Raw genomic sequence first — 21795 nt, 5'->3', positions numbered from 1 at the left:
TTAAAACAATACTATAATTGCCAATTGAAAGTCTATAAACAATATCTGATATGCAGATGATACACTGTTACTAACTGGCAACTTAGGTGATCTGCCAAGCCTACTTTATTGTCAGTGAAGTAAGTAGTGAAGATGGTCTAAGGATGATAAATACATCCAAATCCATGGTAACCAGTAAAAAAACAAGCAGCCCAAGAAATGCAGTTAAAGATGCAGTGAAAATATGGAGTTCATTAACAAATACAAACACATTAGAATTTGGTTAAATGTTTAGTGGGATCATAACCGTGGCATACACGTTCAGAATGGGTGACCTGGAACAACTTCTTTAAGAATAAGACTGTGGTATGTAACAAAAACTTTAAAGTGGCTTTGAAAATGCATACTGTACAGAAGTGTTCTATTACGTGGTTTGGAATTGTGTGTACTTTAACATTGAGGGCCATTAAGAAGATAAAAGTAATTGACATCTGGATTTATTTGGATATCTCAGTGGTTGAGGTATCTGGTTGAAGAAACAGAGATTGGGAATTCAGTTCCCCGTTGTGCCTCCTTGACAGGGGCTGGACAATAATCCATAGGCTCCTTTCCAGCTCTGGAATTCTAAAGTGATGATGTCGAAGATGATTATATTGAAGGTATTAAAACATTCCTGAGGTAGTGGCTAAAGAACCACAAATGTAAGTAAATAAAGGCCAGGGCCAGGTTTCTGTTCAATACTTTCATGTAGATGCTGCCATAGTGACCTGACCAGACTCTGGACTGGTACCTCATTAGATGTCCACAACACACCTTCTGCAGTTGGAATTCTACGTGCATAAGTGTTGAACAGGAAAACAAACCCAAAACACATACAATGAAGAAAGTTAGAATACGTGGGCCATATAACAAGAAATAATAAGGGGACATTGTAGCATTTGATCATTTAAAGTAAAATCAGTGAGGGGAGACATGCAGGAAGAGCTTGTTGGCTGAAGAACCTTGGAGGCTGGTTTGAATGCAACATAATATTGCTGCTTGGAGTTGCAAAAGCCATTATGGTGTACAGCAGGGGTGTCCAACCTTTCACCTTCCCTGGGCCACATTAGAAGATGAAAATTTGGTTTGGGCCGCATGGGGGGGCAGCCCTAGCCGTCCTCTGCAGCCCCGCTCCAAGCGCGCTTACCGGCAGCTGTGATCTCAGACAGCAGAGGCTGCCAGCTTCGACTCCGGCGGCTTTATGGGGCCGGGAAGGGGTCCACCTATTGACGGGGACGGCACAATGCAGTCACGCAGCCCCCCTGTCCCCTCCCCTCCCACTCCTTCCTTCCTTCCCTCTCTCCCCCTCTACTGTTGTGACGTGCCCCAGCCACATTCCGGCCGCAAGCGCCGGCAGTGTAACTTGAAACTTTGGAATTTCTTTAAAAATAAAAAATTGCACTGAGCCGCATTACGAGCTGACCTGGGCCGCATGCGGCCTTCGGGCTGCAGGTTGGACAAGCCTGGTGTACAGCTTCCAGCAGGAGAGCAATGAGAAGAATTTGTAGAACCTGAATGCGAATCAAGCTTTGATTTCTGTCTAGCATTGGTGTGCCAGTAAAAAAAAAAACCAAAAACTGGCACCTTTAATAAGTGTGCAAAAGACAGCATTTCAGTTGATGCATCTCCTTCCTCACCACATTTATCCGAAGTGGGAAACCTCCATCCTCTTTTGCAATCGGCCATCCTCTCAAGACTAGGGTATAAGATGTAGGCATATTCATTGCAGCAAAGTTTAAAAAACAATTTCAAAAGAGGCGCCACCTGTAGGAGAAGTCCCTTCCTTAGCAACTGCTCAGTTGCTGAAAATCTGTTTAAATTAAAAAGGTCTTTGGCTATTGATGGAAGGACAACAGTGAGCAGGCCAAACTCTCTTGCTAAGTAGTTCCACAGCCTGATAGTGGCTACTGGGAAACCTTCTCTCGTGTTTCCATCAGCTCTTTCTTTGTGTGAGGAAAGGCTAAGGTTTGGGTCTCCCTCAAATACAGTCATGTGGAAAAAGAAGGTACACCCTCTTTGAATTCTATGTTTTTATGTATCAGGACATGATAAGAATCATCTGGTCTGAAAATTAAGTAAATACAACCTCAGATGAACAACAACACATGATATATTACAATGTGTCATGGTTTATTTAACAAAAATGAAAATGAAGAAGCCATGTGTGAAAAACTAAATACACCCTTACTGCTTCCATAAGAATAAAGAGGCTAAGTAGCAGCCAAATGCTGCTAAACAAATGACAGTACTGTATCTCAGGATCTGGGCAGGCTTCTGTAGGAGAACCATAGACAGGAAATGTTACTCTAATTCCAAGTTGTCATGGCCACTGGGGTGGGAGTTGTAGGAGCTGTGGCTTTTAAAAAAGCGACTGTTTGTCTGGGAGGGGGGCCTATGGCCCTCCAGGCAGCCTGGATGCAAGTAACCTGGGCTATATAAGTCATATTCCAAATTTTGAATTGATCCTGGAAACAGACTGTTGGAAACAAGGAAACATGGAAACAAGGCTTGTGAAGAAAGGAACACTTTACCCCTCTCACTGGCTGCTTTTTTTTTTTTCAAACTAACTTATCACTATATAAGCATTACAGATAGGGGGGGAAACAGAACAGATCAGACTGCAATTTTTTTTTCGTGCAGTCCTGAACCAGTGATCCTGGCATCCATTAATTGACAAATCCCACAGATACCGTTTACATCAACAGAGGCATTCACATATGCCCAAATGATTCAAACTAAATTGATTTTACAAGTGATTTGAAATGAATGACCCATAGTCTCTTCCCCCCCCCCCGTGTAAACACACTCTTGGTCAGTATAAGGCAAATTCCTTCTTTTCCCTTTGAATTACAAGTCAGAAAAGCCTGGCAACTACATGAAGTTCTTCGGACATACCAGTGCTCATCAGGGAAACAGCTGGTGGGCATGTTGTTGTAATAGACAAAGAAAAGCTGGATTCTTAGCAGATGACCACCCATTTACTCCCACAAAAAATATCACTATTTTTTGGAATACCACTATTCCATCTAAATCTTACAGATATAATTGAAATGCCACACTGATACACATAGAATGCCCTCTGCTATTGTGTCTGTGCCAGACAGGCAGGCAGACAAACAGAACTGCAGTTTACTAGGCCAGACCGAGAATTCCATCTGGTTCTATAAGGTTCCAGATACAAGGATAAAAATGAAATACTGACACATTCTTCCGTGGTGTTTTATTTTAGGTTGTGTTTTTGTGTTTGTGTGTGTGTGTGTTTTTACACAGCTGAGCTATATAACATAACATCGAGTTCCTTCCTGCTTAGAAAACATTGGGTAAAATATTCATATCCTGGCCTAGTTAAACGAAGCACCATAAGGTTGTCGGTTTAAATCCTCTTTGCAGAACTGCAAGGCCTGATGTAATATCTTTTTCTCCTCTGCCTGGCTGTAATGTCTGCAATACCTAAGAAAAATGGCCAATGGTATCAGTTTTAATATAGCCATGGCACTGCATTTAGAAGAGCTAGGCACAGATGCCTAAAACCTTGCTAAAACTCTGTGGAACTTCTCCACTTAGTCATTTAGTAAACAGATTACTTTGAAATACTGATGAACATTTGTTGCATCAGATAAGAACATTTATGCATATATGTATTTAAGAATTATTTAATGGACTTCTTTTCTCCCGACAGAGGAACCCGTGTGACTCATAAAATGCTTTTTAAATGATACAACTAAAACCACAGTAACTTATAAGAGTAACCATTGAATTGAACATATTCTCATAGGAAAACAACCCCTGATCAAATCAGATTAGAACAATTTAAAAGCAGAGCCTTTTCAGCATGGGAGCAACCACTGAAAAGGCCCTCTTTCTCGTCCTCATCAAACTTGCTTCTTGGGTGGTGGGACAAAAAGAAAGGTCTCACCTGAAGATCTTAAACCCTAAGAAGTTCCATATGGGAAGATCTCCATATGCCTGTCTAGTCCCATGCTTTGCTTCCCATAGTGGCCAATCAGTAATGAATGGGAAATCCATAAGCAGAACAGGAAGGCTATCATCTTCTTCTGTAGTTCTCTTGCAACAGGTAAATAACTGGCAGGCAACCTTTGATCATAATCAGTACTGTTGATTGTTCCATCAACTATGATGTGTTGAATTCCCACATTTTAAAGCCATCTCAGTTAATGGTTCTACTTATATCTTACAGCTGTGAGCAACACAGCTTAATAAATTATTGTGTCTGTTCTAAATCTCCCATCATTTAGCTTCAGTGGTTAGTCCTACTTTCTAATACTAAATGAGAAACACCTCACTGTTGCACTCTTTCTCTGTGGCGGGTACCCCAGCATTGAACCATTTGGGTTGCTCTTTTCTGCACTGATTCCAAAAGGAACATTTCTGCATTGAGCTGCAGTGATGAGAACTGTACTCTGATTCAAAGTACAGTTGCAGAGTTGTATATTTTGAATACGTTTTGCGGTAGTTTTCCTTGTAATCATTTCTCTAATAACAATATAAAATGGATGAATCTGCCAATTTCAGTTTCACTCCGTTTCTCATCCTTCTAACTTTAGTTTTGCTTTTTTTTCCCCCATCACCACCCTCATTGTGGGGGTAAATAATGGTTACCACAAAGAATTATAGAAAATATTTACAGAATATTCTGCCAAACTGTTTACCTTTATTAAGAGGTGGCCTACATAATATGGAGGACGGAGGAGTTGAGACAATAACATAAAATTCTTTTCTGATAAATTTCAGGTCAAATCACAAGCTCCGTTGAATGAGGAAGGTCTGGCTGTTATGTACTGTCAAGTTACCTCTGATTCTTGGCAACCCTATGAATGAACACTCTCCAAAATATTCTGTTCTCAGCCGCCCTGCTCAGCTTTTGCAGACTCAAGCCTGAGGTCTCTTTTAGCGAGTCAATACATTGCATATCTGGTCTTCCTCTTTTCCTTCTGCCTTCCACCTTTCCCAGCATTATTTGTCTTTTTCCAGAGAACCCTGTCTTCTCATGATGTGTCCAAAGTACGACAGCCTCAGTTTCAACATTTTTTTGCCCCCAGAGAGGCTTGATGTGATCTAAGACCCACTTGTTTGTCTTTCTGGCAACCCAGGGTATCAACAAAACTCTCCTCTAGCACCACATTTCAACAAATCATGTTTTTTTCCTGTCAGCTTTCTTCACTGTCCAGCTTTCACACCTATATGTGGTGATAGGAAATACAAGATATTGGTTATCTTACTTCTGGGTAAATGTGGTGTCACCAGGCCACAGTTTGTCAATCAGATGAGAGCTAACTCTTCAGGGGTGAATTGACTCCATCTTGGTTCAGGGACCTAACTCTGGAATGCTTCACTAAACCACTGGAAGACTTCTCCTAAGAAGTGTGTTTGAATTATCAGTGTTGTCTGCCACCCAAAGTCATTCTGCTTGGCTCTTAGTTAGCAAGAAGTTTCAACTGCCTTTCACACGAGAACAGGCTTCTTTGCTCATGTTTGAGAAGTCCCTGGCCTAACTGAGATTCTGATTGGCGAATGAGCTTCACCTCTGTTACCAGACCAGCATGTATATAGGTAGGGCACACCATATTCTGGTGGATGGTCATTGAGTTTACACACAATGTATGTTCTGTAGACAGGACTACTGTTGTTACCCCTTTGCTTATGTAGTGTATACTTTGGGCTAGTTACCACTTTGTTATTTTGTCTGGTGAATTCTTAGACTGGATTTTCTAATTCACATTCTGTAACACAGTATGGCTGGAAATTTTACAATTCAGCTCTTCTCCTCTCTCTTAATTATAATATATAATTCTCTCCACAGGTTGTGCTATGAAGGGACTATACCTCCTTTTCAGAAGATTTGTGGGTTTATGCTGTCAGGTCCTAATCTCTGCATGAGACTCTGAAGGAAAAGTCTTATATCTTTTCAGGCCTTATTTAGGTCTTGGGGGTCATAAGGATGCTCAGTAACAGCTCAGCTCCCTTCTAGCCAGGGTTGAATGATGCGAATAGAGATGGTCCCAAGCTAGTTTGCTGTATGGGCAGAATTTCTAGTCTTCTGATATTTCATTGCTGGAGCCAGGTGTGGGTGCTGGTTGCGCCAGGTGGTGATCACCCTTGGGAGGCAGAAGCAAGGAGACTTAATGGAGCAGTAGAAGCCCCCTTTACACAGATGCAGTATAATGCCTGTGGGGAATACTGTAGTTGTGTTGCTGCTGTCATAAAAGCATGTATTTAATCAATGTAACCAATAATGAGAGCTGATTACTCTGCTATTCCTGGCTGGTAAAATACAGCAAAATATGTCATGTTCAGTCTTATGGATTTCAGCTCTGAAAAGTGCCAAGAATTCCATTTTTTTTGTATCCTGTGAAAGTTAATGGTGAATTGCCTGTCACCTGTCATGTCAATTGGGGGGGGGGAGCTACTAAGGATGATGAAATAGTACTTATGTCAGTTAATCAAATATTCTGGAAATAATACCAGCAGACTTTTCACTGAAGGTATTTCCCTCCCCCCCCCAGATGTAGTTTAGGAGAAGCTCAGAAACATGACAGTAGGTTGTATGATCTTACTAATGCACTGTCATACAGTGACGTTTGGCTCATGGTTGTTAACATCTAGTTTCTAGTGAGAGCTGTTGAGCAGTAGAGCTGCCTTGATGAAATTATAGGTCTTCCTGCATTGGACGTTATTACGTAAATAATTTTTGGATGGCCATACATCTGGGTTGCTACACTGTGGATTACCTGCATTAGTAGGGGGTTGGCCACCCCTTTCATGCCCAGCACTTTGTGATTCCATGATTCTATGAGTAGGGCATCTGTTCAATCATTATAAAATCCAGCTTTGTTAATATGGTTAAAACCAAGAATCTGGCCCAGACCCTCTGCCAAGTGACAATAAATCTGAAGAAGAGATACATCGTGTATAGGCTTTACATGTGAACAGGAACCCAGATTTCTTGCTCAAGTGCAGAACACTAATCTTTCACCATTGCTTCCCATGGGGACAGTAATGATAGAGGAGCTGGGGCCAACAATGATGGATCCATGGCAGTTGACCAGGGCTTCTGTAATCTATTGCAGAGATGGCTTGGTGGTTGGCCCAACAAGTGTTCTGTGGTTGGAGGCAGCACTCCAGCCTCTAAGTGGCCACCCACTGGAAGGTGCAGGCTAGAAACACCTAACCTCTGAACCAGCACAAACCACCCAATCAGTGGTTTGCACCCATAGCTCATCTATTGTTTTACTATTTCAAATATTGTTGCACTGCTTCAAATATTGTTTCATATTGTTTCACATATATATATATTTTCAAGTATCAATCTTAACATAAATGTACCATCAAATGTCTGTCTTCTGTTATATATGGAATGTCTATTCATGTTTGCATGTGCAGTATGAACACACGTGCGAAATTTCACCTTCATCTAATCCCTCCCCGTGCAGGAAATCACATATTAATTTCTCCCTAGAATAAATTGGTAATACCAGGAACACCTTAAAGAATAATGAAAGAATTCTATTCTATTCTATTCTTAGTTTTAGAAGAGGTAGCTGTGTTAGTCTGCGCTAGCAAGTTAGACAAAAATGAAAGAAAAATAAAAAATAAAGACAAAAATGTTGTGGCATCCTAAAGACTAGCCGCTATATTTTAATGTGAGATTTCATGGACAAGTCCACTTCCTCAGACCTCCTGATCAGCTCTTGTATGTGGAATGGGAGAGCAAAAGGAAAGATGCTCCTTATATACCACCACTCTCTGCTATTTCGCCTTAGGCAGCAAAATCTATTGTGCTATTCTTGCTCTGTATTGTGGGTCTTGGTTGTTGTTTTTGTGATGCCTGATGACCATAAGCAATGCAAAAAAAAAGGAGGGGGGGAGGGAAACAGAAAAAGGCAATAGATTGCAACCAATTGTTATGATTATTAAATGATATTAAAATGATTTATCTTTGCAGAGATGCAAAACCAGTTTTCATGTAAATCTCTAATTCTTTTACACTGGTTTTGTTCTGTCAAATTTTCCATGCCTGCTTACCCTCGATTATCAATTATTATTTCTCCTTTTTAAAAGGCTGTTCTTTAAATTGTCATAATTAATTGTGACATTCCATAATGAATTCATATACAGACACGAGCAGCTCTCATTTTAGGTTGTTATGACAATGGAAAAGAAAGGCATACATTTTTTAAATCAACAGTTATGACTTTATTGCACAGTACTGAATTGAGCAGTTTTTCAGACTGTTTTTTTTTTTTTAAAAAAAAAAAAGTCTTTAATACACATAAACTGTTTAAAACTTGAAATTCCTGAAAGGAGAGATGCCAGAAGCAACAACAGTAACTGTTCAAAGTTCTTTGTTTCATCCTGAATGTTTACAAGCACCCAGCAAAATGGTTTTTAATGTAAAATCTTTCCATTGGTAGGTAACAGGTTATACATGATTTCTTGATTGATTGGTTGGTTGGTTGGTTGATTTATTTAAAATATTTTTACCCTGTCTTTCTCATTAAAAACGAGCCAAGGTGGCTTACATCGTTAACAGACAGCATTTAAAGGTAAGAACAGTCAGTATACAAATACTAAAAAGTATCAAACAAATACTACACTAAAAAATGGCTAACAAAATCAACAACAAAGACACATTCAACACGGTTTTAGAAGAGGCAGCTGTGTTAATCCGTGCAAGCATTATAGGTAAAAACAAAATAAATATAAAAGAAGAACTAAAAAAAGAGAAATCTATACAATTTTTAAGCATTTTAACCAATCATGTGTGTATTTAATAGTCCAGTATTTTTCACATGTCCACTATACATGATAATAGGTGCCTACCTTTAGTTCGCATTTCCAACATTTACCGCCAAAGAATTAATGCTTTTGAATTGTGGTGCTGGAGGAGACTCTTGAGAGTCCCCTGGACTGCAAAGAGAACAAACCTATCCATTTTGAAGGAAATCAACTCTGAGTGCTCACTGGAAGGACAGATCCTGAAGCTGAGGCTCCAATACTTTGGCCATCTCATGAGAAGACTCCCTGGAAAAGACCCTTATGTTGGGAAAGTGTGAGGGCAAGAGGAGAAGGGGATGACGGAGGACGAGATGGTTGGACAATGTCATCGAAGCAACCAACATGAATTTGACACGACTCCGGGAGGCAGTGGAGGATAGGAGGGCCTGGCGTGCTCTGGTCCATGTGGTCACGAAGAGTCGGACACGACTGAACAGCTAAACAACAACAACACTTTTTGTTCGCATTTCTAACATTTACTAGACATATTTGGAAACATTTTTGCAATTCTGGCAGGTGGTAAGTGCCATCTATAAAGCATTTTATAAAGATTTTCTTTATACGAAGTCACCATTCTTATTTTACAATTTCTATTGCACAATTTCTGTCATTTCTCTGATTCAATATTGTACCCAAAATTTTTAGCCCAATTTTTAGATCTATTCCATTGAAACTTGTACCGTAAAAGGTATACGGACCTCTGGCTTTCAAAGCAGTAAAGCCCAACAACCTGTTTTAAAATGCCACTCATCTAGCACTGAGAGATAGCTTGCCTGAAGAGAAAGGTGTTTGCCTCTCACGGAAAGTTATTTAGAAGAATTTATATTGTATCACCGACATACTAAATAACAAACGAGTGGCTATAAAGGAGGTTGTCTTGGTTTTGATCTGAGTGGGAAATCTGTTCCTTCCAAATCTTGTGCCAGAAAATATTTTGAGAACAACTGACCTGTGGCCAGAGCACAAAAAGAAACATCACACTTTATTTGAACTATGCTCCCAGCACTAGAGATGGACATGAACCAATTTGCCCCAGTTTGCTCCCATGAACCAATTTGCTGGGCCTGGTGTGTGGCCGATGGACTGAGGAGGTGGGGGAAGGGAGCCTCAGGACCTGTGTGGCCACCTTTATGAACTGGAATGCAGTGGTTCATGCCCATTTCAAATTGAAAACCCTCTTAGGATCACTATAGCTCATATGCAACGTGATGCCATTTAACACAAACCAAAGATCTTTAGTATTACCAAATACTCAAAGAAGAGATATATTGGAGCAATGGGAAACATATAGAATTCCGATATTTCTTGAATGTCCAAGTCTGCCAAGAATGTAAGGTGCAACAAATCCTTCTCTTGTCTGGCTGACAATTTCATCACAGAAGATAGAAGAAGCCTATCTTTATGAACGGGAATGAACTTGTTCATGCTACCCAGCACCCCAGTCAGCATGGCTACTTGTTATGCTAGCTTGAAGATTCTGGGATTTGTTGTCCCAAAAAGTAATTTGTCCAGTACAGTAATTGCCTCTGTTTGTACATTTTCTTTACAAGATAGGTGAATCTGACAAGTCAAGTTATTTAATAAAGCAGCTAATCTGAGAAAACTTAACTGGGGAATGAGACCCACTGAAGTTATTATAACATCATACCACATGTTCTCAAGTCAATCAGTTTCTTGTGATTTTTCCCACCCTTTTCACCTCACTTCCTGAGCTGACAGCAGATAAAGTAAAGCAAATGGTTAGCCTTCAGAAACGGCCCTTTGCCCAGGAAGAGAAAAATGTGACAATTACTTTGTGCCTCTAACTTGCCTTCCACTTTATCACTATCCTAGCTGGAGGTATTTCTCCAACTTCATCCTAAGATGTCCCGTGGTACCTTCACTTTATTTTCTTCAACTGTGTACATTGGTATTAATTTGGACCATGTATTGATATGCCAGCCACACTATTTATTTATTTATTTATTGGACTTATATACCGCCCCATAGCGCTACAAGCACTCTCCGGGCGGTTTACAATTTTTAAAATTATACAGGCTACACATTGCCCCCCCAGCAAGCTGGGTACTCATTTTACCGACCTCGGAAGGATGGAAGGCTGAGTCAACCTTGAGCCGGCTACCTGGGATTTGAACCCCAGGTCGTGAGCACAGTTTTAGCTGCAGTACAGCGCTTTAACCACTGCGCCACGAGGCTCTTGAGCTATAGCTCATCATGCATAAGGAAATACTGTAGCAGATAATTGGAAGGATTGTATTTGCAATAAACACCTGAAAGATTTTCCTGTATCTGATTTCCTCCCTGTATCTCATATTTATCTTGACATATAATGTCCTAAAAGCTTCTCAGCATTGATTCTCATATTTATATTCTTCTTCTTCATGGTGTAGTTAGTAAGACTGCTAGAGAAAAAAGACATATAGTTCCTTACATACGTCGAGATGCATCTCTTTTATCAAGGGATATTCAATATCTTCCATACAAAGCTGTAAAGAGGTTCAGAGAACTGTATTAGTCTTTCTTGGTGGTTTGGAAGCAAATGAATTTCCCCTGTTAAAGAAACAAATCACATGGTTAGAGCCATATTGATGGACAGTTGTGTCTAAAGAGATATAGCTCAGTGTGTTGGAGCACTTCGCTGCAGAACCATCAGCGGGAGTTCAAATCCCCCCTCTGTGTTTACCAGGAAAAGGCCCAGCTGAGATAATATGGAAAATGAGCAGCTGATGATGCTACATGCCCTGCCATCGGTGAGGGTTTGGGTACGCTGTGCAGACCCAGAATGCCACCAGGAGGAGGAACTGGTAAACCATTTCTGAACCCTTTATGCTTAGAAAGTTCACTGTAAGTCGGAATTGACCTGACAGCACATAATAATTATTATTCTGGTTCTTGTGGGGTTTTCGGGCTCTTTGGCCGTGTTCTGAAGGTTGTTTTTCCTAATGCTTCACCAGTCTCTGAGGCCGGCATCTTCAAAGGACAGGAGTCAGAACTCTGTGCTCTCGTGCAGTTCGTTTGGGAGTATTTTGGGGAGTTTGTTTGGGAGAATTGTTATTCTCTTCCTTCAACAGTAGTAAGTGAGCTATTTCATTCCATTGTGAATTACAGTGAATCTATTTTTCTCTGGTACCTGTGACAATTTATTGCTACTTAAGTTTTACTCAGGCATTCATCTAGACAAGTGCAAAGTTAGATGGTAGTGTGAAGTGTTGCAGAGTTTTGAATTTCTGGTTAAATTCCTCTAGTTGTGCAGCAACAGTGCAGGGATTTACAGAGCAGAATAGCTTTAGGTTCCCCAGATTAGGCCACCCCTTTTCCTCATCAACTGGTACTTACAGTCTCAATTACTTACTCTAAGATATTTGAAGTAAAAAGAAAAACCATTTTTTATTTACAGTTGTGAACAAATCAAACAGCAAATTAATAAAACATGCCTGCTTCCAGCAACAGATGCCAACAGACTCACCAACTGTTTCTAGACAACGGGGGTGGGGGGGAGAGACAGAGCAGAGAGGATGGGCTGTCTTTCAATTCAGAGGCAGGGAAGGAATTATTGGTTAGTGCTGGGTAGATTGTCAGTCACCCAAACCCAGAAAGTTCCCTTCTAGGCAAATCTATTAGGGGCAAAAGCGTGTTGTTTATATACCACCCTGTAGCACTTAAAGCACGCTTTGTGCAGTTTACAAGTTAATTATGCAGGCTACATATTTATCCCCCCCAGCAACCTGGGTACTCATTTTACCAACCTCGGAAGGATAGAAGGCTGAGTCAACCTTGAACCGGCTACTTGGGATTGAATCCTGGGTCATGAGCACAGTTTTGGCTGCAGTACAGCAGTTTAACCACTGCGCTACAAGGCTCCTCATGTGAGGTTGCAAAAATTCTAAAATGAAGATGGATGTACACATTAAGTCTTACCTCCCAAACACCTCCACATATCCAGCAGCATCAAAAACCAAAAGACTGAGGTGAATGTAACTGCCATGTTAGGCAGTATGTACTTAAATAGCTTCTGTGCGGTTTATCTAGCTTTATCTCGGTTCCCATTCGCAGGAGCCCTGTGACTGCATGCAGTCAAACAAGATTAGAGGGATAGCTTTAGCCTTTCAGAAGGTCTGTGTGACACTGAACGCACCAAAATTGAGCCTTGCAGCAGTCGAAGCTGCCAAGACTCATTCCACTGTGAATTAAGCTTCTTCACAGTATTGTGAAGTAGCTTAATAAATGAGTCTCTTCAGGATATACCTAAGCAAATTGAACATTTCCCCTCTCCTCTGTGGAGAGGCAAGGGGAGCGACTTTTCTTGCTTCAGCTAGATTATCGCTGATATGCTGAATCACTTAAATTAAATATAAAAATATTTTATCTGCCTTTGTGTGAAGTGCTAATCTAGAAACTGCCTGCAAACACAGTTTCTATCGGGACTTCACCCAAAGGCAGAGAACATTTTGAAAAATTTAAGTGATTTGGAGCACCAGCAATGGCCTAACAGAGGCAAAAGAAAAATAGTCTCCTCCCTCTCTTCAGAGGAACATGGAAAGTGTCAACTTTGCTGATATCCTGAATTGACTCATTTATTAAGCCACTTCTCAATATTGGAAGTTGACAGCAGAAGAGGCTGTACTAAATAGGGTTGCTTGAGGTTGCTATGCTGTTTGGATGCAAGGATTACACCAAATGGCATACTGTTCCTCCCTGTGACCTCAGGTGACCCTGTTTAGACTGCACCAGCCCACTTCAAAAGGGCCAATGTGGTCACCTGCATATAAATGTGTATCATACAAAGCACATTTTTGAGAGAATGATCATTGGCTGCAATTTTGTTTCCCACTAAACTTCCCAATTTCGCTGGGGATTCTGGGAATTGTAGTCCAAATAGTAACTTTCCCAAGCTCCAAAGGAGGATCAGAGAGGGAGGGAGGGGAAGGGAGGGAGGGAGAGAGAGAGAGAGACTTAAAATCTTGCTCTGAGTGGAAATAATCTCTTATATTTTTATTAATATTTTTTTCTGAAAGAGTCTGTCCATGGTTTTTCTGCACCAGGCTCCAGAATGTGAATGAGCCATTGCCTGTTCTCTTGCTTTCACCATGCTTGAAGACTTTGGTCAAAGATTCCTTGCCAGGACCGGCCCTGATCACCCGTAACTGTGAGATTGGGTTCTCCATCACCCTGAGAGTCAAGACGAGATTCCTGACTTCCAGTTCACCTGTGGACTGGGGCATTGGCAGCAGACACATGGATGACACCCTTGAAAACACAGGTATAGCAATGGCCAGGATGGGATTTAAGGAGGAGAGAAGGTTGGCACTGTGGATTGGGAGATGTTCAAGACCCAAGAGGTACTACTGCCATTGCCATAGTTCTCGATGGATGGCTGGGAGAACATCCACTCCCATGATCCCGATGCCGGACACTGGGTGGAGTACCTGGTGCCACCTGAAGAGGCTGCCCAAGGTTCAGAGGCACGAGAATCAGAGAGGCATGCTGTTGACAGAGGAAGCAACAGGGTCAAGCTGCCCACAGCAGAGAGCTCCTGGTTGGCCTACTCACACCCAGACCACTGGTCTGTACCTCCTCCCTCTCTGCCGGGCTATACCAGAGAAGCTAACTAGGTCCAGGTTGAGTTTGGCTGTGCCTCTTGAGAGGATACCACATCTATAGGGCAGCTGCCACTGGTGGGAACTATGGAGGCGTAGCAGGAGAAGGAGCCCACACCACATGACTGACTGCATACAGCACCTGTTTGGCTGTGCTCCATGTCTGGTGCACTGTAGAGCTGTCCTGGAACTGGCTGTGCTCCTCCCAGTCAAAAACTGGTAAGTGATTTCTCTTCTTCGAAGGACTTAGAGAGTGAAGTCAACTCCCTGGTGTTCTAAAGTTCTTAAGTTTGTTGTTTGGTCCTGTTGGCCCTTTAAGGAGTTCCATTACATTTTTTTTCCTGTAAGGACTCGTTGAGTCATTATGGAGGGGGCCACGGGAGATGTGCACACCTTTCAGTTGTTTTCTTGCTATGTTCCAACACAGCTTCCCTTATTTCCATTGCTAAGTTAGACACTCTGCTTCACCACCATATATCATAGTTTGATTAAATCAGAAATTTATAGACTAGGATCTTTTAAGTCTTGTATCATAATTTGAGGAGAAATTATGGAAGGACAAATGTGCTACTTAATTTTCATGCTGTCTAAACCACTGCTCTTCAATATATCTATCAGGCATTTCCCCCCTCTGTGCATAATTATCTAGTAGTGATATATTGTTTAAAGGTATAGTTGAGAAAAGAGTCCAGTTTTTTTGTGCTTCTTTCGAAGATTTGAAGTTTTTAGGAATCAAGAGTACATGTACGAACATCCCTTAATGTTTGCAGGAGATAATGTCTGGTGAAAAAAACTGTGCCAGAAACCAGAGGGTCCAAAAAGTGGATGCTCCAGATAGGAAATAGTAGGCTGAATCGAAACATATACTGAAACCCAGTGTTTACAGTTACAATTATTATGTCATTTCAATTGAAATGAATAAGATATGTTAGTCAAGCCTTGTGAAATCCCATTGTGTTCAGTGGGTCTATTTAAAGTTGGGATTAGTGCTGAATTTTGTCGTACTTAGCATAGACCCATTGGAATGGATGGAAGCAACGTTTCCTCTACGTTTCTCTACCGCTGCTCTCTCTGTCTGCTTGGGGGTGGGTGGGGATAGATTTGAAAGGGAGTAAACAACCTGGTGCCAGCTACCCGTGCACAACCCCAACAGAGCTCTGGGCAAGCAAGCATGTGTACAACTTACAGGGAACATTGGGTGGAAGTACCATTAATAACATGTCCTTTTTATTTCAAGGTGCCTCACTCTGGATCCAACCTAGTATCTTTTCTACAAACACCAAAAACATCATGCCAAGAGAGTGGCTAACCATATGGGAACTGTGGGCATTCTAATGTGTTGATATAACAGCAGCTGGTAGGGGCAAATTGCTCCTTCTCCTCCTCTTTAGCTTTCAGAAACAGTCACACGGTAAGTGAGCTACAGAGAAGATTACTCTTAACTAGTTTAGAATTTGCTTTTCTTCCTTTCAACTTCTTTGACATATTTCTGATGGCCTTTCCAGAGCTTCAGTTCCAGGGGAAATATACTGTCTACATCTTCACTCTTTTTCTGAATCCAAGTCCAATGTTTGTGGCTATTTTTCTATGATATACAGCTGTATTAAAATACTCATAGAATATTTCTCACTTATTTTAAATGCTGAAGTGACCTTCTGATGCAACTGCCCTTAATGAAATTAGATCCCCTGACTGTTACACAAGACAAAACAAAAATAACAAGACACTTCTGATAATCTCATCTCCATCCATCCATCCTAAATAAGTGACATCAACTCAAGTGCTGCTTTTCAGGTCTAATGTTTGCTGCATTGTACCCACTTTGAAAACACAGGTTTTCCCGGTAATTGTAATCTCATCTGGGACCCTTCAGAAATCAAATCTTTTGTGCAACAGACATATTGCAAGCAGTCTGATTTTTATTTCTTGTGTGAAAAGATGTCCTGAGTCTTCTTGCTCAAGTGTAAGCCAGCTGGCTATTCAGAACACAGATCATCCGTGCATAAGGGCAATGCTTGTGTAAGCAGGAGATCTTACATTGCTGTGCTGGTGGAGCTTTATGCTCCATTGGCACTCAACAAGAGCTTGAGCCTTCTCTTTGGCTGCCTGATATGTCGAAATGTATACAGGAAGAAAATATGTCCTTCCCCATCCCTGATGAGAAGGACATCAGAGATGGGGAACATGTGACTGTCCAAATGGTGATGGACTACATCTTTAAAGATTCCTTATGGTCAGTTATGCTGACTAGGACTGATAGAACTTGCAGTCTAAAGACACTGAAGAGCCAGATGTTCTCTATCTTTTATATACATGGGACTTTATGGAGTAACGTGTGTCTGAGCAGATGTGATTATAAGTATGTAAGCTTCCTTACAATTGGTAACATGCTCTGAATAGAGGTCTTGGAACAGTGTCTAGTGTAGCGGAGAAGTCCAATTCGAGAGTGACAATCCCTTCCACATTGAAGACAAATACAAGCCCCGGAGCAACGGCAGGGCCCGCAGCACCCATATCTTCCACATGCAACCCACCAGCGCTTCCGGGCGTGCTACGTCGGGCCGTAAAGGGTCAACAGGGTGCGAGAAGGGACATCTCGCACTATTCAAAGGTAATCCCTCCCTCCCGCTTCCAGTCCTAGATTTCCTCCTGTTATGCTTAGACTATGGTTTGCTTCTACAGCGCCCTCTAGGGTTCAGTCTTCCTCCGATCAGGAACACGAGAGCTACTCCATGTTGAGGAAAAAATTAAGTCGTGATTTAAGACGAGCTAGTACTGTACGTCTATGTTTGCTTTCCTACATCAATCTCCCCCTTTGGACCTTGGTCAAGGGCTACATATTTGTGACTGTGTCCTTGCATATTCATTTATGCATTCCCCCCTCGGTCTCCTTTCGTGCTTTTGCAGCACATCTGGCTCAGAGTTTAGGAAAGTTCCTTTTGAGGTACATGCAGGATGCGGATTCTGGGGCTTGCTCTTTGCAAGGGCAAGAAAAAAATTTAATGGGCTCCTTATAATATCTTTTTCATGGCAAGGGCAAGAAAAATGTCCAGAGACATTTTAACTGGAATCCTATTGGCACTTGCATAAGATTTGTAATTTGCCATGGCTACCTGATGCTGATTGATGAAGTGCTGGGGTACATCATGGTTGCACAAATCAGGCACATGACCAGGCATGTGACCCAGACACTCCTTTTTGTTGTTGTTTAGTTGTTAAGTCTTGTCGGACTCTTTGTGACCCCATGGACCAGAGCATGCTAGGCCATCCTGTCTTCCACTGCCTACCAGAGTTGGGTCAAATTCATGTTGGTTGCTTCAATGACACTGTCCAGCCATCTCGTCCTCTGTCATCCCCTTCTCCTCTTGCCTTCACACAACCAGCATCAGGATCTTTTCCAGGGAGTCTTCTCATGAGATGGCCAAAGTATTGGAGACATTCCTTGGCACCTTTCAATTAGCTAGGGCAAACCTTACTCAAACACCAGTATGCAAGCACCTATGTGAAGGAGAGAAGGCCAGTGTGCTGTCCTCCACTGAACAGATTCCGGAGGGAAGTCGTAGCTGCGTAGAAGGCATATTGGTAGAGATAGACTGGGAGAGAGAGGAATGGAAAGGATCACTGGAGGTGTGTCTGGCTGATGAGAAGAGGGAGGAGCTGGACCTGATTGTCTGGGAGGATGTTATAAAAGAAGGGGAAAGTGCACAGAGTTTTAGAATTGTAATGGGCGGAGAGCAGCCTGAGAGAAGAGACCAGGCTGTGCAAACCGAGCTAAGCTACAGGCAGGAGAAATTACATGGATTAATGAAGGACTTTCCGAACCTCCAGCTTGGAGGAGGTCTGTTACCGGACCCCAAAGACTGCCACGCGAGGGGAGAAGATCTAGAACCCTTAGAATGGACTGTGGTTGTATACCCATGCAATCAGTGTGTGGGGAGGAAGGTGATCTGTCCCAGTCCCTCTTTACTCCATCCACCACGCGAGGGGGACTGGGTGAGACACTCATGCTGTGGGACAGTCTGTGCTGTGAGGAGAACCCTGTTGAGGTCAATGACGGATCGAGAGCAGTTTGGTCTGGCCCCTCTATAAGGAGTGATCTAAGGACATCTGATGTTAAAGTAAGGAGTCGCAGGATTCTACCCGAGTTAAGTTTGATGGACTCGTTTGAGACTGTTGAGTTAAACTTATTAAAAAAATTTAAAAAGTAGTTTTCAAAATTCTGAACTGCCTCCAACTATCCTTCCCGCGCAAACGCAGGGGCCGCCTCCAGCAGAACCTATAATAGTTAAATTTATTGCCAGGAATCTATAACCTAAGACCACATAAGGCCAATGATGGCATCAGCAGTGGAGAACGTGACAGGAGCAGCTCTGTTCAAAGGCTGGCATCCAAGTCTGGCATGCATGCAGGAAGTTGCAGATTCAGTCCCCTGACAGCCAAGCTTTAAAAGGTGCTGGAAAAAGTTTACAGGAACAAATACCCCATTAAAAAAAGTACACAAAAGCAAAACCAAAAACACATTCAGAGCAATAAGGCAGAACAGTCAATTCAAAATCCCAACCCAGGCAGCCAGTCAATAAGGGAAAGTTTGCCTAATGAGGAAGATCTTTGCCTGCTTGTGGAAGGACAGCAAAGATGGCTTCCAGTGGGAGGGAGTTCCAAAGGCTGGGAACATCTTTGAAACACAGCTGCATCTTTGATGGTGCAGGGATGGTGTTAAAATACAGGCATGTGTTTCAAACAGTTTTTTTAAATGGGCTCCTTATAATATCTTTTTCATGGCAAGGCAAGAAAAAATGTTCAAAAAGAAGCAAAAAAAAGAGAACCCCTCCCCCAAAAGGGTCAAAGGCTGCATTGTGTGACTGTCCTCATCCTTATTCATTTATTACTTTCAATTTTTTTCCTAGCTAAGAGCTTAGTAAAGCTCCTTTTGTTGCAAATGCTGGAAGATAACTTTCTGGAGTGCCAGCCTAGAAGGCCAACATGGGGAGATTTAACAATCAGAGGGTTTGGTGACAGGGGATACATTTATAGGCCACTAATTAAAAATATATAAAATCATATAAAATGCAAGCTTTTGTGGGTGAATCACATGATCAGAGGCATTGTTGACATCACCTCCAGGACTCAGCCAATCCCGAGGGGGGTGCTACTGCTGCTGCCTTGGGAACCCAACTGCATCCTCCTGGGTCTTTTGTGACCTCACAGGGGCCCCACCTCTCTGCTGGCATATAAAAGGGGCTGCTGGGCAGGGCAGGAGACGAGAAGGGAGGCGAGTGGCCAGAGGGCAGTCCAGCAGAGAGAGCGGAGGCTGCTGCTGCTGCTGCTGCTGCTGCTGCTGCTGCTGCTGCTGCTGTTGTTGCTGCTGCTGCTGCTGCTGCTGGTGGGGACCCAACCCTTCTGCCCAAGGCAAGTTCTAAACTTGCTAAGTGGGCTTGCGAGTTCATAGCTCGATGCTGGCGGAGATCCATGGCTTGAAGCTGGCTGATGTCGGGCGATGGACCGGAGGGAAGTTGGTGGACGTTGGCAGACAGAAGCTGGTGGAATCTGCCCGCGGACGCTGGTTGAAGCCGCAAGGTGGATGCTGGCAGAGGTGGGCGGATGAAGCTGGTGGAAGTTGGCCTCCTGAAACCAGTTGGTGGAAGCTGTGTGGATATCAGTGGATGGAAGCCTGGGCGTGTGTCGGAGGGGGAGTGAATGTGTGTGTGTGTCGGGGGGACTGGATGGTGTGTGAATGTGTGTGTGAATGTGTGTGTGAAAGAGCCGGCTGATATTCCCTGGGGATATCGCTGGGGAGTGTGTGTGACCCAAGCACTCGGGAGCTGGCGGAGGCCGGCTTCAGAAGCGGAGTGGAAGAGATGAACGGGTGGATATTCCTGGTGGAAGCCAGTGGAAGTTGACAGGCAGAACTTCGGGATGAAGTTGCCCGAACATTGGTAGGTGGATACGTCTGGGTTGGAGCCGGTTGACAGCCAGTGGACGAGCTCGCCCCTTAGTTGGTTTTTTCTCTTTCTCTCTCTCTTGCAGGGCCAGAAGCCTCCTCTTCTCCAGGGTGATGCGAGGGACCAGAAGGCAGGCGTTCTGCTGGAGCTGAGCCTGGCTGTCTCCGCTGAGGACCGGGATACCCGGGATACCCATTTAACCTCTTTTCAAAAAGCAATAAAAGTATTTTTCAAGAATAGTTTTGAGTGTTGTCCTGTTTGTCAGGGGCTGTCACGGGAGGATCTTCCCCCATCCCTTTAATTATATCTGGGGCACAATGCCTGGGGTGGGTCTTTGTGAAGTCATGGTGTGGGGCCTTGTGATGTCACAGGAGGCAGGAGCCTCTCCAGCAATGGCAGAATAATGTGTCTGCATCAGTGTGAGAGAGTGAGATAGTTATTTCGGGTCTCCTGTACAACCTCCAATGTCCAATAGATACAGGAAGCTAATGAGCCCTGGTGCCAACTCAGAGAATAGGAGGGGTGTATGCAAGCACTGTGTCCACCCTGTAACAATAAGTGGGGCTTGTTTTCTCCTTCCCAAATGGGCCCTGAGATTTGTCTGCCTGGCCTGGAGATTCAGGGGAACACAGACATTTCCTAGCACAGCAGCTCATTCTCTGCAACCTGGCAAGCTGCTGCTTCATCATCACCACCATCAGCAAGCATAGACCATGGACAGTTCTTTGCAGAGTGCAAGTGGGGAGCGAATATGTATGTTGAAATAAGTTTACAGTCTAACCTCATACCATTGTTACAATGCAGGAAGTGGAAGTGGAGAGTGATTTGGGGATGATCTTGTGAATCCCTAATTTGTGATAAAATCATGTGAATTTATTTGTGGCTCAGATCCCAGTTTCTGGGGCACTGCAAAGTAGTCACCTGAAGGAGCCTTAATTTTTCCAGTATTATCTGTGGCCCAGATGGGATCTATGATTTGCCAGTGGTTTGGAGAGGAGTATTCATGTTATTTATTTAAAATATTTTTACAGTTAACATCATTAGAAGATAATATTTAAAATTACGAACAACAAATAAGGAGGCATCTTACAGCATTAACAGAGAATATCAAGGTAAAGATCAATAAGTATACAAAAAAGTCACAGGTTAGGCATCCTTCAGTCTCGAAAGACTACGGTAACGTGCTCTGTATGGAGGACTTGGAACAGCATCTAGTGTGGCTGAGAAGGCCAATTCGAGAGTGACAATCTCTTCCACACTGAAGACAAATCCAGTCTGTCCCCTGTCCAGCTCTCTGATTTTGCTGGTTTCAGGACTGCCTCTTTGCCTTGGCCTGATGGACAAGGGTCTCTTCAAATTGGCCGTGATACACCTCCTGCCTCCAGGATGAACACTCAGAGGTCAATGGTTCCAATCTGTTGAGATCCATTCCTAAGGTCTTC

General features: G+C 42.8%; 1 long non-coding RNA gene across 1 annotated transcript; it reads left to right on the top strand.

Annotated features, from left to right (window-relative positions):
- Positions 1-16390: 16390 nt before the first annotated feature.
- Positions 16391-20592, top strand: LOC144585784 (uncharacterized). Its single transcript, XR_013540337.1, has 2 exons — positions 16391-17022; positions 20439-20592. It is a non-coding gene; the product is annotated as an uncharacterized LOC144585784 (long non-coding RNA).
- Positions 20593-21795: the final 1203 nt, after the last annotated feature.

Source organism: Pogona vitticeps, chromosome 1 (assembly GCF_051106095.1).
Source record: "Pogona vitticeps strain Pit_001003342236 chromosome 1, PviZW2.1, whole genome shotgun sequence".
Taxonomy (NCBI): Eukaryota; Metazoa; Chordata; class Lepidosauria; order Squamata; family Agamidae; genus Pogona; species Pogona vitticeps.
Note: the sequence above shows the minus strand (reverse complement) of the source record. Positions and strands in the feature narration are given on the sequence as shown.